This window comes from Pelobates fuscus, chromosome 11 (assembly GCF_036172605.1).
Source record: "Pelobates fuscus isolate aPelFus1 chromosome 11, aPelFus1.pri, whole genome shotgun sequence".
Classification (NCBI taxonomy): domain Eukaryota; kingdom Metazoa; phylum Chordata; class Amphibia; order Anura; family Pelobatidae; genus Pelobates; species Pelobates fuscus.
Window position 1 is genome coordinate 58,988,877 of NC_086327.1, and position 8,850 is coordinate 58,997,726.

Genomic DNA, 8,850 nt, shown 5'->3' on the forward strand with positions numbered 1-8,850 from the left:
CGAGGTACTAGTGATCGAGTACTTGGCAGCCGTTTTCTCTCCTACACGTGGCCGCCTACCACTGCTGTCTCCAGCTCCGGACCGTGATTGTCCGACCGGGTGGAGGAGGGGGTGCATTGATCACAGCCCCTCCCCCGCCTGTACATTCCTCTATGGCGGCCTGTTTATGGGGTGAGATCCTCATGGGGTGCCAAAGCCTATAAAACACAGATAAGCTGTGACAGGTCTTCGGCCACAAAGTCATAAAAGGCCCTGAAAGGTTTCATGAATGATTGTTAGAGTGCTATTCCAAGAAATCTCTCTCTGTATTGATGAAATGTATTTGCTTTCTCAATTCTCTTCCTATAGCTATTTTGTTTGATAGGAAATAGGTATATTCATTACTTTCAGTAAGTGAAACTGTTATTCTTTAAACATTACATTTGGTGTCTGAGACTATCATAGGCGTGCGCAGCCTATTGCATTAGGGTGTGCACCCTAAAGCACAAACACACGGCGCATGTGTATATATGTAATATATATATATATATATATATATATATATATACACATACATACATACACACATATACACACACACACATACACTGCTGTGTATGTGTGTGCTGCTCGTGTGCTGTGTGAGGGTGGTTTGAGGGTGCTGGTAGTGTGCTATGTGGGTGAGGGTGTTTGTGTGTGTGTTTGTTAGGGTCCTGTTACTGTGCTGTGTGAGGGTGCTGTGTGTGTGAGGGTGCTGTTTGTGTGATGTGTGCGTGTGATGGTGCCGTTTGTGTGATGTGTGTGGGTGTCGTGTATTTGTGAGGGTGCTGTTTGTGTGTGTTTGTGAGGGTGCTGTTAGTGTGCTGTGTGTGAGGGTGTTGTGTGTTTGTGAGGGTGCGGTTTGTGTACTGTGTGTGTGAGCGTGCAGGCTGTATGTTTGGAGGGATTGTGGAGGTGGGGGCAGATTAGTAAATATCCCCCCTCCCTACCTTATATAGGGAGGGGGGATCCTTGCTGCCATGTGCCATCCCTGGTGGTCCAGTGGAGAGTGAACTCTAGCCTGCGGGGCTAGAGTTAACTCTCACGAGATCTGAGTGTTGCCGTGGCAATGCTCAGATCTCGTGAGAGGAACCTGGCGGAGCTGCTGTCTAGAGCTCCCCGGGTCCTCTACTGCCTCCCTCCATGTTGCTGTGGGCTGGTGAGGTAGATCTTTGATCTCCCCGCCAGCCCATGGAGGCTTAGAGCAGAGCCGGCACTCAGATAGCGCCGACTCTGCGTGAGCCGACAGGGGAGATCCGGAAATCTCCGGTGAAGTCCTGGGGAATAAAGTGTGGGAACTCTTTTCCCACCTCCCAAAAAAGATAATATACACGTGTGTGTGTGTGTGTGTGTATATATATTTATATATATATATACATATATATATATATATATATATATATATATATATATGCGTGCACACACAGACTGACACATACACAGACACACATATATATGCGTGCACACACACACATTCACAGACACCCACACACCCATACACACACACTCACAGACACACACACACACATTCAGACACACACACTCTCAGACACACACCTACATTCACAGACACACTTACAGACACACATACATACATTCACAGACACACTCACTCACAGACACACAGACACATACACACATTCACTCACACACATACACACAGACACACACACATTCACAGACACACTCACTCACAGACATATACACACAGACACACACACATACATACATTCACAGACACAATCACTCACAGACACATACATACAAATTATTATTTTTTTATTAAAAAAAGTCCACCCAGCCTCCCTACCTGGAGTGCTGGCGTGGACTTGTCCCTGGGGTCCAGTGGGTCGGTCAAGCGCCGGTCTCCACTCAGCCGCGGTGAGAGAGCTGTGTGCTCTCTGCTCCCTCTCGCCGCGCGGGCTGTCTGTTGTAGCTGGGAGCCGGAATATGACGTCATATTCCGGCTACGTCATATTCCGGCTCCCAGCATCAGCAAACAGCGCGCGGCGAGAGGAAGCAGAGAGCACATAGCTCTCACCGCGGCTGAGTGGAGACCGGCGCTTGACCGACCCCAATGACAGGGGGAACATAGGGTGAGGAAGGGGGAGCTGAGTGCCTGCAGGAACAGTGTTCCTGCTCAAATAAAAGTGCAGGAACGCTGTTCCTGCAGGACTCAATACATAGGCGTGCCACGGGGATTAGGGTGTGCCCAGGCACACCCGGCACACCCCGTGCGCACGCCTATGGAGACTATACAAATAGTAAGACACCATTAATCAAACGTGGCCAGGCTGATTTTTAGACCCTATTTTGTTTTAAGAAACTGCAGGGAGTGCAGAATTATTAGGCATGTTGTATTTTTGAGGATTAATTTTATTATTGAACAACAACCATGTTCTCAATTAGGGCCGGACTGGGAGAAAAATTTGGCCCGGGCATTTTTTATCACAGCGGCCCACTAAGAAGGGGGCGGGGCAGAGGAGGTGTGTTTTGTCATCACCAATGACAAACACGCCCCCTCTCAAAGTGAGCATGTTGGTTCAATGCTCTTCCAGGGCAGACCATGCACAGAGCTCTGCTGAAGAGCTCTAGCATGAGAAAAAAAGCCCTGTATTTGTTCTGCACAGCGCAAGCAAATTTAATAACATGCTTGCACTGTGTTTCCTTGCAATTTGTCTCTGGTGTCTCTATAAATGGAGACAAAATGCCATTAAAGAGTACTGTGCATATGTTTGGAGCCTGCTTGTGGTATTGTGTGTGTGTAGAGTGAGCGGATTGTGGTGTGGTATTGTGTAATAAGGTTGGTTTTAGTCATGTTGTGTGGTGTAATGTGATGCATATGTAGCTAGTGGCTGTAGAGAATGTGTGTGTGTGTATAGGGGATATAGCAAGTGTGTGCATACAGGCTATAGTGTGTGTGTGTATAGGTGATGTAGTGTTTGTAGAAAGTATGTGTTTAGGGGTGTAGTATGTGTTTGCTTACAAGGAATCTAGTGTGTGTGTATAGGGGGATCCAGAGTGTGTGTGTTAAGAGTGTAGTGTGTGTGTGTGTGTATATATATATATATATATATATATATATATATATATATATATATATATATATAATCTAGTGTGTGTTTGAAGGACCCAGAATGTGTATAGGAGATCTAGTGAGTGTGTATTTATAACGGATTCAGAGTGTATATAGGGATCTAGTGTGTGTATATGATCCAGAGTTGGGTAAGGGATCTAGTGTGTGTCTGAATATAATGTGTTTGGGGTGCAGTATGTGTGTGAGGGGTGCTGTGTGCGTATGTATGTATGTATGTATATATATATATATATATATATATATATATAGATATAGATAGATATATTTGGAAGTAGTGTGTATGTAAGGGGTGCAGTATGTGTGTGTGATGGATGCTGTGTGTGCGGTGTGTGACGGTGCGGTGTGTGAGAGTGCTGTGTGTGAGAGTTCTGTGTGTGAGAGTGCTGTGTATGATGTGTGTGAGAGTGCTGTGTATGATGTGTGTGAGAGTGCTGAGTGTGGGAGTGCTGTGTATGATGTGTGTGAGAGTGCTGTGTGTGCTGCGTGTGACAGTGCTGAGTGTGATGGGTGTGTCTGTGCTGTGTGTGATGGGTGTGAGAGTGTGTGTGATGGATGCTGTGTGTGAGGGGTGCTGTGTGTGATGTGTGTGGTGTGTGAGGGTGCGGTGTGTGATGTGTGTGAGGGTGCGGTGTGTGATGTGTGTGAGTGCTGTGTATGATGTGTGTGAGAGTGCTGTGTGTGCTGTTTGTGACAGTGATGGGTGTGAGAGTGTGTGTGATGGATGCTGTGTGTGAGGGGTGCTGTGTGTGATGTGTGTGAGGGTGCGGTGTGTGATGTGTGTGAGAGTGCTGTGTGTGCTGCGTGTGAGAGTGCTGTGTGTGCTGCGTGTGAGAGTGCTGTGTGTGCTGCGTGTGAGAGTGCTGTGTGTGCTGCGTGTGAGAGTGCTGTGTGTGCTGCATGTGTGACAGTGCTGAGTGTGATGGGTGTGTGAGTGCTGTGTGCGAGAGTACTGTGTGTGAGAGTGCTGTGTGTGCTGCGTGTGACAGTGCTGTGTGTGATGTGTGTGTGAGAGTGCTGAGTGTGATGGGTGTGTGAGAGTGCTGTGTGTGCTGCGTGTGAGAGTGCTGAGTGTGATGGGTGTGCTGATGTGTGTAAGAGTGCTGAGTGTGATGGGTGTGAGAATGCTGCTGTGTATAAATGTTAGAATGGATTGTGTGTGTGTGTGATGTGTGTGTAAGAGTGCTGAGTGTGATGGGTGTGAGAATGCTGCTGTGTATAAATGTTAGAATGGGGGGTGTATAAATGTATAATGGGGGGTAAATAAACAAATAAAATAACATGCATTATGTCCCCCCCTCCCTTCTTACCTTTTAGCCTGGGAGGGGGGACCGGCATTGTGGTATCCGGGAGGGGGGGTTCCGGCACTGTTTCATCCCTGGTGGTCCAGTGGTGAGTGAACTCTAGCCTGCGGGCTAGAGTTCACTCTCGCGAGATCCGGTCGTTGCCATGGCAACGCTCTGGATCTCGCGAGAGGAACCCGGCGGAGCTACAAATTAGAGCTCTGCCGGGTTCCTCTGCTGGCAGGCTGGCTCCCTCCCTCCCTCCCAAGCCGGCGGCCGCGTTGGACTGCAGGTGGGCCGGTGAGGGAGATCTTTGATCTCCCCACCGGCCCGCCCTGGACTACTGCAGGGCCGGCGATAGGATAGTGCCGGCCCTGCATAGACCGGCAGGGGAGATCCTGTGATCTCCCTGCCGGCCTCGGCCCCTGGCCACCGCGGCCCACCGGGCATTTGCCCGGTGTGCCCGATGGCCAGTCCGGGCCTGTTCTCAATGAACCCAAAAAACTCATTAATATCAAAGCTGAATATTTTTGGAAGTAGTTTTTAGTTTGTTTTTAGTTATAGCTATTTTAGGGGGATATCTGTGTGTGCAGGTGACTATTACTGTGCATAATTATTAGGCAACTTAACAAAAAACAAATATATACCCATTTCAATTATTTATTTTTACCAGTGAAACCAATATAACATCTCAACATTCACAAATATACATTTCTGACATTCAAAAACATAACAAAAACAAATCAGTGACCAATATAGCCACCTTTCTTTGCAAGGACACTCAAAAGCCTGCCATCCATGGATTCTGTCAGTGTTTTGATCTGTTCACCATCAACATTGCGTGCAGCAGCAACCACAGCCTCCCAGACACTGTTCAGAGAGGTGTACTGTTTTCCCTCCTTGTAAATCTCACATTTGATGATGGACCACAGGTTCTCAATGGGGTTAAGATCAGGTGAACAAGGAGGCCATGTCATTAGATTTTCTTCTTTTATACCCTTTCTTGCCAGCCACGCTGTGGAGTACTTGGACGCGTGTGATGGAGCATTGTCCTGCATGAAAATCATGTTTTCTTGAAGGATGCAGACTTCTTCCTGTACCACTGCTTGAAGAAGGTGTCTTCCAGAAACTGGCAGTAGGACTGGGAGTTGAGCTTGACTCCATCCTCAACCCGAAAAGGCCCCACAAGCTCATCTTTGATGATACCAGCCCAAACCAGTACTCCACCTCCACCTTGCTGGCGTCTGAGTCGGACTGGAGCTCTCTGCCCTTTACCAATCCATCCATCTGGCCCATCAAGACTCACTCTCATGGGGGGCGTGGCCTACGACGAACCTGAACGGACGTCTTTCCACGGAGCTCCGTTCTGACCCAGAGACAAACAACCGAAATCATCGCGAAATCGCGGAACTCCAACCCGAGAGAAGGACACCCCCCGAGCAGAGAGCATGGGAAGGAAAAATAAGAGACTCCAAGGTGCGACCAAGCCCCAGCAGCCAGACATCAGGCTGGCCTTTGAGAGGCCCGCGACCTCACAGAGATCCAAGATGGCGCCGGAGGCCCGCGGCACACCCGAGGCATCTGAAACCTCCCAGGAGGAGGAAGACTCAATGCCCTCTCCTCGATCCTACGCTACAGAGTCTGAGGAAGATGAAGCACCTGCCACAAGAGGAGATATTAAAAAGCTCCTGACGGAGATGAGACAGATCTGGAAGAGTGACCTGCAGACAGTGCAGACAGAGGTGGAGGAGGTACGACATAAAATCACTAACCTGGAAACAAGGGAAGCCGTCAGAGAGGACAAACTCCAGACCTACGGTCGAGACATACAAGACCTTACCTCACAGGTAAAACACATTAGACGCACAATCACCACGATGGAGGTCAGACACAGGCGACGTAACTTACGCCTCAGAGGCATCCCAGAAGAGGTCGGTGACATACAGCTCCTACCCTATACTCACTCCCTCCTGACAGCCATGGGAATAACTGACACACATAACCTACCTCTAATCACCTCGGCGTTTAGGGTAAGGAAGTCTGCTACAGCGCCCACAGCAGCACCCAGAGATGTCATTGTGCTGGCCCGGGATATCTCCGTGAGATCCGCAGTAATGTCCAAGTCCAGAGAAATGGGAACAGTATTACTCGACGGCCACAGGGTAGCCATATACCCAGACACTCCATTCTCCGTACTTGTGGTGAAAAGACAACTAGCACCGATAGCCAGGTCTCTAAGAGTCGCCAATATCAAGTATCGCTGGGGCATAGAGGGATCCCTCCTCACAGAAGTGGGGGGAGAGAGATACGAACTCACCCCAGAGGATGACCTGGAGACCTTCCTACAAAAGGCCGGCCTGAAGCGCATGCCGCAGCAAAAGTCATCTCCTCCTACCGAGAATCAAAGACGACAGGAGAAGACCGTCGAAATCCGGCAAACTGCACCGCCCAGTAGCACCGTAAAGAGGCTGACTCCACTTTCCAAGGCTGCTAATTCTAGACCCAACAAGTAGAGGAGACCACACTGAGTCTGAAGGAGCACAAAGAATCTCTACAGGACGCAAAGACTCAAAGGCCCACGGGACTTAGCCACCGAGCTTCACCATAAAGACAACTAAGAAAGACCAATACAGGGCAATAGATCTATATTGTTAGACCCGTTGCCAATCTTATACCCATTATGACAGCACTATGTACACATTGTTAACTTAAACGAATATAATGGAACAGATGTATATGTTATTCTAAACCGAATAAAAAAAATACAAATTGAAAAAAAGACTCACTCTCATTTCATCAGTCCATAAAACCTTAGAAAAATCAGTCTTGAGATATTTCTTGGCCCAGTCTTGATGTTTCAGCTTGTGTGTCTTGTTCAGTGGTGGTCGTCTTTCATCCTTTCTTACCTTGGCCATGTCTCTGAGTATTGCACACCTTGTGCTTTTGGGCACTCCAGTGATGTTGCAGCTCTGAAATATGGCCAAACTGGTGGCAAGTGGCATCTTGGCAGCTGCACGCTTGACTTTTCTCAGTTCATGGGCAGTTATTTTGCGCCTTGGTTTCTCCACATGCTTCTTGCGACCCTGTTGACTATTTTGAATGAAACGCTTGATTGTTCGATGATCACGCTTCAGAAGCTTTGCAATTTTAAGAGTGCTGCATCCCTCTGCAAGATATCTCACTATTTTTGACTTTTCTGTGCCTGTCAAGTCCTTCTTTTGACCCATTTTGCCAAAGGAAAGGAAGTTGCCTAATAATTATGCACACCTGATATAGGGTGTTGATGTCATTAGACCACACCCCTTCTCATTACAGAGATGCACATCACCTAATATGCTTAATTGGTAGTAGGCTTTCGAGCCTATACAGCTTGGAGTAAGACAACATGCATAAAGAGGATGATGTGGTCAAAATACTCATTTGCCTAATAATTCTGCACTCCCTGTATACATCCCCATAACTTGCCAAATATTAATGGTATAAACAACACTGGTTTTCTCACACTTGGCTGTCATAACTTAACAGATTGGTCTTTCTATTTTATGGATTGTTTTGATTTTCTGTACTTGTTTTTCCCTTTTGTGTTTTAAACAAGCTATAACAGATGTCACCATTGTTTACACTGATCAGGTTTACATGCCAACGTGTTGTGCCACTTTTTTTTAGGTGACCATATCAGACGATATATATTTTCCATGATCCTGCATCGATTTTAACCAACCAACCAATATGCAATGTCAATCTGCCGTTGCTAAGGCCAGCAAGGTTTTGTCATGTATAAATAGGGGCATAAATTCTCGAGATGAAAATATAATTTTGCCTCTTTATAAATCGCTGGTAAGACCACACCTTGAATATGCTGTGCAATTTTGGGCACCTGTTCTAAAGAAGGATATCATGGCACTGGAGAGAGTGCAGAGACGAGCTACAAGATTGATAAAAGGAATGGAGCATTTTAGTTATGAAGAAAGGTTAAACAATTTAAATCTCTACAGTTTGGAAAAACGGTGCATTAGAGGGGATATAATAACATTATACAAATATATTCGGGGCCAGTACAAACCATTATCTGGAAATCTATTCATAAACAGGGCTATACATAGGACACGAGGTCACACATTTAGGCTTGAAGAAAGGAGATTTCATCTAAGGCAAAGAAAAGGTTTTTTTACAGAAAGAGCAATAAGGATATGGAATTCATTGCCGGAAGAGGTGGTTTTGTCAGAGTCTATACAGATGTTTAAATTGCAATTGGATAAATACTTGCAAAAACATAACATACAGGGATACAATTTCTAATTAGTGGGGTAATGGCTGCTTGATCCAAGGAGACATCTGACTGCTATTTTGGGGTCAAGAAGGAATTTTTTCCTAGTTTGTTGCAAAATTGGAAGCGCTTCAGACTGGGTTTTTTGCCTTCTTTTGGATCAACAGCAAAAGCATATGTGAGGAAGG